The sequence below is a fragment of the Dendropsophus ebraccatus genome, chromosome 4 (assembly GCF_027789765.1).
Source record: "Dendropsophus ebraccatus isolate aDenEbr1 chromosome 4, aDenEbr1.pat, whole genome shotgun sequence".
NCBI classification, from domain to species: Eukaryota; Metazoa; Chordata; class Amphibia; order Anura; family Hylidae; genus Dendropsophus; species Dendropsophus ebraccatus.
Genome location: NC_091457.1, coordinates 43869693 through 43880327, shown reverse-complemented (window position 1 = coordinate 43880327; position 10635 = coordinate 43869693).

The window sequence follows — 10635 nt, the reverse complement described above, 5'->3', positions numbered from 1 at the left end:
AGGGATGCTTTTCATTGAAAGGAACGGGAAAACTGGTCAAGGCTGAATGAAAGATGGATGGCATAGTTAACCTTCCAGTTGGACAGTGACCCTAACTATAATGCTCTCCAGAATTTGGCATGGAGAGATGCAGCTCACAACAATTTTTATCATAGAGACATGTCAATAGTTTTCATAGGTAGGGTTGCGGTGAAAAACGTACAACTGAGCAATGTTTTTCCTCACTGGCTCGTATTTGCAGGAGCTGTCTACTGATATTAGTGATCAGCAAGGTCTCAGCACTTAGACCCCGACAATAAAAACTTCTGACTAGTGTTGAGCGGACCTGTCAGACTGTTCAGAATACTCCGCATTTGATTCCACGCGGCTGCAGAAGTTGGATGCCGCCATAGGGCTGTCAGCCTATGGCTGTATCCATGTTTTCCAGGACTTAAATATTTGCCTAAAAGCCCCCTACACTGTGTTGAAGTTAGGCTCATGCCATTTTTTGAGTAATGTGAATGGAAATGTGGGATTTCTTAACATCCGTCTTCCTTTCCTCACGACTATTGGAGCTATAAATATAGTAAGCCATCTGGCCCACATGCTAATGTAGAAATCACACAGAACGCGGACTCCTAATTTAAGTTTTTCATCACTCCTCGGATTCTGCAACGTTCTCCAAACCCGAATGCAAGACATTTGATTCTCCGCAGCTGCAGAAGTTAGATGCTGACTTAGGGCTGTCAGAAAACATGAATACAGCCTATGTATTCACGCTGGGTAAGAATAGTGGCCGTTGTTTATACTGACATGGTCAAACAACGGCTGCTGTCTTAGATGTTCACCTAGCCAATACTGCAATATTGGCAGGATGAACATCATTTGATTTTAATTGGAATGCAGGCACATTCGGGTATGCCCACACTCCAATTTACTATAGGCAGCCGTACTTTACACTGTGAGTACAGGCTACTTTCTATGGCTGCTGTTCACTGAACTGCAGTAGTAGAAAATAGACCTGTCAATTATTTTCTTCGGCCGCAGTGTATTCAGTAATAATAAGCAACAGCCATTGTTTTATTACCAAATATAGTGTGTGAACATGGCCTATGGCTGTATTCATGTTTTCCAGGACTCCCTAGGGTGGCATCCAACTTTTGCAGCTATGGGGAATCAAATGCCAGGCGTTCAGGTTCTAAGAATGTTGCCTAAACTGAGCAGTTTGACAGATTCGCTCAACATTGGGTACATATATGTATTCAGTGGGTTACCACAAAGAAGATTTATTTTGGACCATATCTAAGAATATTTGCAGATAAAATATGGACCTGTGTACGGAGCTCTGTGTGGATAAAAATATGTCAGTACATCTTCTGACCATAATACTGACATCGCTATATACGCTCAGGGGCGGTCTTGGCATTTCTGGGGCCCCAAGCGAAGTTATGTCTGGGGTCCCCCCTCTACATGCGCTCCACAACAATAGACCGCTGTGTGCTGCCCCCAATAGTATATACCCCTTGTGCACTACCGCCAGTAATAAATACCCCTTGTGTGCTTCCCCCAATAGTATATACCCCTTGTGTCCTGCCCCCAGTAGTATATACCCCTTGTGTGCTTCCCCCAGTAGTGTATAGACCCCTGTGTGTTCCCCCAGTTATATATAGCCCCTCGTGTGCTCCCCCAGAAGTATATAGACCTCCTTAGTGCTGCCCTAGTTGTTTATAGACCTCCTGTGTGCTCCCCCAGTTGTACATAGACCCCATTCTGCTGCCCCAAGTAGTATATAGACCCCCTGTGTGCTGCCCCCAGTAGTATATAGACCCCTCTGTGAAGCCCCAGTAGTCTATAGTGCCCCTGTGTGCTCCCCCAGTTATATATAGCTCCCCTGTGTGCTCCCCCTGTTATATAGCCCCCCTGTGTGCTCCCCCCATTTATATAACCCCCCCTGTGTGTTCCCTCCGTTTATATATTCCCCCGCTGTGCGCTCCCCTAGTTAAACAGACCTCTGTGTGCTCCCCCTCCCATATAGTATATAACACAATAAAACAAACACTTATACTCACCTGGGTCTGGGCGTCTCCTCTTCTCTTCACTCTTGTGGCTGCAGGAAGGGTTTCCCCTGCAATCACAAGAGGCCGCACTCCCCTTGTCCTGGCGCCGATTCTCCAGTGATGTCACTGGAGCGCCGGCACCACAAGGACAAAGCGGCCACTTGTGACCGCAGGGAAAACACTTTCTGCGGCCACAAGAGTGACTGACAGGAAGGGAGCCAATGGCTCCCGCCCTGTCAGTTCTGCTGCTGCATGTAACTATAAGCGCTCCTTACGAGTGCTCATAGTTACAGTTCAGATGGCAGCAGCGAGCGGGGCAGCGGCCCTGTCCAGCGGTGTTGAGCACAAGAGCGGGTTGTGGGGGCCATCTGGGCTTGGGGTGCTTGGTGCCAAAGACCGCTACTGTATACACTCTGGTGATTAAGCCATTGCCTGATACAGCGGCTTAATGGAATAATAGGAGACATAGGAGTTAACAGGCACTGTTGTACTTGGCCATTGTGTTTATTGGCAACATCTGTTCTTCTCCTGACCTTATCTGGATTACTGCCGCCTATTACAGGTGGTGACCTCATGACCAGGTTGAAATTTAGCTAAGATCATTTTTGTTCTAGACACGACTATGACACGCAGAAGATTAGGAGCAGGTCGATATTGCATCTATTAGTTTTTGTCATTGCAAAACTTGATCATGAATATTTGCCTAAAGAAATTAGGCTCATGTCAGTTTTGAGTAATGTGAATGAAAATGTGTGAGTTCTTTATATCCGTCTTCCTCTCCTCACGACTATTAGAGCTATAAATATAGTGAGGCGTCTGGCCTACATGCTAATGTAGTAATCACACAGAGCGCGGGCTCCTGATTTAGCTTCCTCATCACTCCTGGGTTTTGCGCTGCATCCTGTTTCCATGACAACGGTTGCTGACGAGGGAGAGCGCTCCATGTGCTCCCACAGACAGATCTGACAAGCGAGTGTGGGCTGCTGAGGCTGGCTGCGCTCCTTGGAGACTTCCACACAGAGAATAGCTTGCTGGGACTGTGGGGGTGGGAGTGCTGGCAAAAATGAAGGATGAGGTTACACGATATTGATTTTATATATAGAGGAGAAAGTGATTGACTTTGTTCTGCACTGATCTCAGTTAAAGGAGAAGGCTGGTGAAAATAAAAACTGCAGTGCAGGCAGGGGTGTGCAGAAGCATAAAAAAGCATCTATACTTACCCTTCCCCGTGCCCCCTGCAGTGCTGCATTACCACCGGCCTCCTCCAGATCTCCCTCCTGCAAAGTCACAACCTGACTGATAGATTGCTCAGCCAGTCAGTAACATGGGTGGGAAACCGCTGCACTTGCTGACTGGCTGAGTGGGCAATCCATCAGCCGACTTGGGTACTTTCCCCTGAGTCATGACGTAGCAAAAGCTGGGGGAAAATGAGTTTTAGTGGCGATTAGGCAACTGGTGAAGTGGCTATGTGGCGGCACAGAGACTGGTAAGTATACATTCTTTATTACATTTCCCACACACTTGGCCAGAATTACCATAAATTCATACAATACAATTATCATTCAGACCCACAATATTGTATAAAAATAAAAATTTCCAGACATGGATAGAAATGTACAATTTTGCCTACTAGGCATGAACAAAAATTTAAGAACAGTTATTTCAAGATGCAAAGTTATCCCCTATCCACAGGCTAGAAATTACTTGCTGACTGATGCGGATCCAACCCCTGCTAGGACACACCGATTAACTCACCCTGTGGATAGGGAATAGCTTTTCATCTCAAGGTAACACCTTTAAAGGTTTGTTTAGTTCCAAGCAAATATAAGTTGGGGTGGTCCCTAGTTTGGGAACTAAATCAATTACCCAGAGTAGAGAGCAGCTCTGTCTACAAAGTGTCTCATTCTCTGGAGGACTTGGCATGTCTATCGTTTAAATACTGGCCATTGATAAGAATAGGGAGAGTGTAATTCCCCATTTAACCTGTGGTGGCACTGCAGCAAGACTGTACACTTCCAGGTTAGTTTCACTGCAGATTATAGCTGATTGTTGCTGGCCTGGGCAGCAGAACATCTGGTTCATCCATCTTTCTTTGGCTCAACTCTTGAATCTAATATCTTCAAGTTTTTTTTAGTTAGTCACTTGAATTCAGTGCATAAGACCACACAAATTTAGTGCTGGCTACAAAAATAACTACATTTACACAGAAAGATTATCTGACAGGTTATCTGCCAAAGATTTGAAGACAAAGCCAGGAATGGATTTGAAAAGAGGAGAAATCTCAGGCTTTCCTTTATGACCTGTTCACTATTTATAGTCTGTTTCTGGCTTTGGCTTCAAATCTTTGACAGATAATCTGTGTAAATGGACCCTTAGACAGATTTAATTTCATTATAGCCCATCTTAGGCAGGACACTCTGAAACATGAAGAAGGATATCCCTACATTCAGGCAGTATTTTAGTTGCTGAGATAATATGCAATGGTAATGACTATTCTGTGGTTCAGCTGACATTATAAAGCAAACATTTATCTGTGATTTAGACTTCACTATTATATATCACTATTTTACTTAGGGTACGAGCACCACAGTCTCTTCTTTTGACATTTCCCCCAGTGTAGGATTTAAAGAGGATGTACCACCAGGTACATCGTCTTTAACCTGAAGCCACGGATCGAACGGCGCCGGCACGGGAAAGCCGGTGCCGCGGTCCGTTTTCCGGACCGAGGCCCGGTTCCCGTGCATGGTGCCGTTCTATGCACTGGAACCGGCCAGTGCTCAAGCACTGGAGGTAGACAGGGCCGCCCCCAGTGGGAGGAAATTCCCTCCCCTGTATGACGCGGCTCCATTCATTCTAAGGGAGCCGCGTCATGGAGGGGAGGGAATTCCCTCCCACTGGGGACAGCCCGGACTACCTCCAGTGCTTGAGCACCGGCGGTTCCGGTGCATAGAACGACGCCGTGCACGGGAAGCGGGCCTCAGTCCGGAAAACGGACCGTGACATCGGCTTCCCCGTGTCGGCGCTGTTCAATCCGTGGCTTCAGGTAAAGAGGATGTACCTGGTGGTACATCCTCTTTAAAGATGAACTCGATCCGGCTTAGAAATGCCTGCTCAGCCAGTCAGGGACATCTTTGCAGTCACAAACTGGCTGGGCAGGTATTTTGTGATGTGGCTGAAGCACTGGAGGCAGGCCGACCCACCCCCCAGTGGGAAGAAACCCCAGCCCCTCCATGACGTGACTCCATTAGGATCAACGGAACCCTATCATAGAGGGGCGGAGGTTTCCTCCCACTAAGGGTGAGTCGGCCCACCTCCAGTGCTTCAGCCTGGGCCTGGTGGTACAGTCACTTTAATACAATTCTTTATTAGGGGAAGGAACTGTACAGTGCTGCAGCATAAGTCGGCTCTATACTTATCTATATTATATAGAACAAATGTCCGGGGATTTGAAATGCATTTTTATCAATTTTATTTTTTACAACGTAAGAATATTTAACAAAATTGGGGCTGTTTAATGTACAAGTAGATGACTAATGGGTGTTCTAAATATAGAGTCAATACAGAGACCCCACTCTCTGTAACCAATACAGAAAAGAAGGCGTCTATGCCCAAATAGAAGTGAATTCTTTACTGTAAGAGCAGTGAGATTACAAATTATTCTGCCTGAGAATGTCGCCATGTTGAACTTACTAAAAAAGTTCAAAAGGGGCCTGAATGATTCCTTTAGGTGCCCCAATACTAAAAGCTATGGTTACTAGATTCTGGAGAAGAGTTGTCATGACTGCCATACTTGAAATTAGAATTTAGATTTTTATTGTGCTTTCCTCTGGATAAACATGGCCCGATAATATGATGAAGTGGATAAATGTGTGCTTTTTTTATTTGACAAACTATATAGGGCATGTCGAGTTTTATTACTTTAAAGAGTCACTGTCGTTTTTTTTTTTTTTTTGCAGAAATCAATAGTCCAGGCGATTTTAAGAAACTTTGTAATTGGGTTTATTAGCCAAATCTGCCATTATCTGCATGTAAAAAGCCTTTTCCCAGGTCCCCCCCTCCTTCCTCTTTTTCATCCACTCTGAAAAATCTGAAAATTGTGACTTGTTGCAGGAGACGTACCCTGTCTGTTCTAGGGAGAGGGGAGGGGGGGAGGAGGAAGGAGGGAGTTAGCCGGCAGCAGAAAGCAGATAACAGAGGATTACAGGCACGGAGCTGGGTGACAGCTGTAATCCGAGCTCAGACAGGTCACTGGTGACTGTCACAGGAGATATCCCGTGAGGGATTTGTAGATTAACTCTTTGTTGTCCTGTTTTGGTCTTTTCTTTAGCTCTCTCCATAGGAGAACAATGAAGACAGGGGGGAGAGCTTCAAACTGCTTTTTCATGATAAAAATGCATTTTTCGGATAATAAACCCAATTACAAAGTTTCTTAAAATCGCCTGGACTATTGATTTCTGCAAAAAAAAAATTCACGACAGTGACACTTTAAAGCTAAGAACACAGTTGTACAAGTATAGACTGATACAGAAACTAGATAATGGGGTTATTCAAATATTCATAAGATTTGATTAACTTGAAGAAGACATGAGTGATTATGAGTCATCCGTTTTATTAGATGAGTCCCCAGGGAAATTTTATGACTTAAAAGACAGTAAACATTTATTAAATCCAGACAGCAAATAGAAAACATAAGTGCTAGAATGCTCCTTGGAGAAGATATAGGAATCTTAAGTGGAACTCTCTGGATAAGGCTCCACTATTTTTGGAAGTAATTTTTTTTTCTATGCCTTATTTGCATATGTGCTTGCTTGTCATTTTGTAAGGTAAAGCACAACTCCAAATTGTGAGCTCATGGTGTACAGCAGTACCATCTACCTTTGGCTTAAAGTGAACTTTGACTGCACTGAACACCATGTGCTCCCACCACTCGGTCATCTGGATGGGATAGGACTGGGGGTAATTGCAATTGGCAGGGGCTCATGCCATGTCTGATTACCCAAATGCTCAGTTCAATATGTTTCTTTCCACACTTTACATCCGTAATTATAACTTATAGACAAAAAAAATGACACTGAGACGAACTGATTTTTGTCTGAAAATGTATTTTTCTACCAATTCCAGAAACACAGCCTCTACGCCTTTTATGCACTCATGAATCAGCAAATATATTATTTCACTATAGAATAGCTATACAAAGGACTACTGTACATCCTTATCTTCAGCACACTAGAGAATGTATTGAAATTTCCTGAAGAAACTGAATAATTTACATTCAACTTTTTTTTTTCTAGAGTTTCAAAAAGAATTAGAAATGTCAGTCCGCAAAGAGAACAGCAGAGGTTTAGAACTAAATGACAAAAAAAATGAAATTAAAGAAATCAGAAAAAATAACACAAAATCAGACCATATGTTATTGTAAAACATTCATTTACCAGAGTTATTATATTGCTGTACATAGTCTACTTAGATAACTTGTATCCAAAATTGTGTTTGCTTTGATTTCCTAAAGCATATTCCATCACTCATAAAAAAAAAGTGCTTATAATCCGAGCATGTCTGATACCTACATATAAAGGTCAATGCCTCTGCAGCGGATTATAAATCTCCATTTCTCCTACCAAAGCACAGAGGGACAGCTATGGAGGGGGTTGGCAGGGAATGTTCTGCGTGGGCACAAACAACAAGCATCTCTTGGTTAGGGTATATTGGATACAGAGCTAGGGCAGCAAGCTAAATCATTGTATAGGTGAAAAAATAACTAAGTTACCACTCTGATGCAACATAAAAGTATAATAGGTAGGTGTGTCTATTCCACAGGTGTCAAACCCGCAGTCCTTAAGCTGTTGCAAAACTACAATTTCCATCATGGAAATTGTAGTTTTGCAACAGCAGGAGGCCTGCAGGTTTGACACCAGTGCTCTATTCTATCTTAACAGATGTACATAATACAAAATGTATATCCAGCTTATTAGGAACCGTCTAAGAGCACCATATGAAAAAAGGCAAATACCTCCATGTAGGAGGAGTCCATCAAGTGCAAATTAGTAGACACTTGTCCCAAACAAAACAAAATTTGGACCCACACTATATCTAGAGACAAGCAAATCTCAAGAATGCTGGGGTTCGTCCGAACTCGAGCATGTGGCCTTTGATTACCGGTGGCTGAAGAAGTTGGATGCAGTCCTAGAGAGTCTATGGTTGTATCCAACTTCTATAGGCCACCGGTAATCTAATGCCACATGCTCGAGTTCGGATGAACCTGAGCATGCTCAAGATTCATTCATCTCTAACCAAAATGTTTCTTAAGTACAGATGATTGAACAGGGCCAAGGTTCAGGTTCTTATGAACCCGAACCATCGGCATTTGACTCCTGCTGCCTTTCCGTTCTGTGGAGAAGGTGGAGACAGCCCGAGTATCGCCTCGAAAATAGAGATACAGCCTAGGTAATAGGTACCAGGCGGTACTCAGGCTGTCTCCACCTTCCCCACAAAATTGGAAGGCAGCGGGAGTCAAATGCTGATATTTCGAGTTCATATGAACCTGAACCTCGGCCCTGTTCGATTATCTCTATTCTTAAGATGACAAGTTGCTAAGTACTTAAACTACTTGAAGTCAGTCTGGTCAAAAGTCTCAAAAAAGTAATATGCCACAGGGTCAGACTAGACAACCCTACAGAAAAAAAATCCTGCAGCACGTCAAGAACATTTCAATAATGACAGAATGGTCCCACCATATACAAAACATCATCATGTCAATTTTCTACCTATAGGCAGTAACCTTTTTTAAAAAGTTTATATGCAGATAAGTCAAAAGTAGCAAGCCTAATACTACATAGCAGACCATGGAGCCATGTAGTCATTCCTAAGGTCATGAGATTGCAGCCTATGTTAATACATTGCTTATTGTAACTAGACAAAAGACCATAAGGGGGTTGCTAAAGGTCTAAAACAACTCAGGGTTATGCTCAAGAGATGAGCAAACTTCGAGCACACTTGAGTTAATCCAAAACCTGTGAGTAGCATTTGATTCCCGATGGCTGAAGAAGTTGGATGAAGCCCTAAGGAGTTCTGAAAAACTTGCATGTAGCCTATGGCTGTATCCATGTTTTCCAGGCAGCTTTAGGGCTGCATCCAACGGTAACCAAAGCTGCATGCTCAGATTTAAACTAACCCAAGTGGTGTCAAGGTTCGCTCATCTCTCCTCAGGGTGTTAGAAAAAAACGCTGTACTTACCTGGAGCAGCTTTCCTGCTGGTGTTGTTACGGTGGTGCCCACATAGCCAATACCTTGGCTTAGCACTCAAATGTCTCAGTCATTAATTGACTTAACAGGACATTTCCTATGTGTCAGGATGAAGAACAGGAAACATTGTCAGCAGGGACTGACCCCATCAGAATGACACCCCCTGCACCAGGTGTGTACGTTTATTTTTCTTTTTTCCTGACACCCTGAGCAGGTATAAGCCTAAAAATATTTTTCCAGAATACCAAGTTAAAGCTGTAGCTTTTATGGTAACGTCAATATAAGAGTTACATGACTACCAAGGATAAAGAATGAGCAGTCTCTGCAGGGTAGGAATGATATGGGCCCCACTTATGAAGCATGTCTCCATTAGGATATGTCTTCATGTGAATGTATTAGGTAGGATTATTGTAATTTTTTTTATTGTTTATAGTTACCAAAGATATAGGCAATAGACTATTACTACCAGGGGCGGATTAACTTTACCATAGGCCCCGGGCTGTTCACCAAGCCTGTGCCCCGCCACCCCACTGTAACTATGGCAGCACTAGCCTGGCGTTCATAGTACAGTATAGATAATGTCATGATATCCTGATTTGTGCAAAATTGCCTTAAAAAAAAACTGATTTTTTGCAAATCATGGCGGAAGTGTAACCAGGAGACAGTAAACCACTGAAAGTATAAGTCTTTTTGGGTGGTCATGGGCCCCCAGGAACTCAGGGCCCCGGGCTGCCGCCCAAAACGCCCCTATTATAATCCACTACTGATTACTACAACTCATACTACTGCTGGTAGTAGAACTAATACATAGGTGACGATTACATTATAGCCTGAGAGTTAGGGGTTCTCTGGGGGATCAGAAAAGGTATTCCTGCTAATTCCAGCTTTATCCCATCTAACTTTATCCCCACTTTAACATTGAGGCAGGCACCATGTTGCATCATCGCATGTGGTCAAACCCATGTGCCATTGGCTGCACAATGTTGTAGATGCTGGATAGGACAAAGTAGGGACTAAGCTGCCAGCAAACAAGGAAAAATCTTTTTTTTTTTTTTTTGCTTCCTGAATGAAAATATTGAAAAATTCTGTCTCCTCCTCTGTGTCTCCTCCATTAGTTGGGTATAATGGCAAGAAACCATTGTCAAAGAAAAGTTAGAATTTTTAATAATTTGGTAAATTGTGACTTTGGTATTAAAGCTGATCTGGAGATTTTTTTTAGAAAATATAATAAAATATATGATGGCTTCCTGTGTTAATTCAAACTATTCCTGAGCACAATCCCCACCACGGATGCTATATAAAATGTGTTATTTCTCATTATACAGTAGGAGGTGGCCCATTATACTGCTGTAATGAT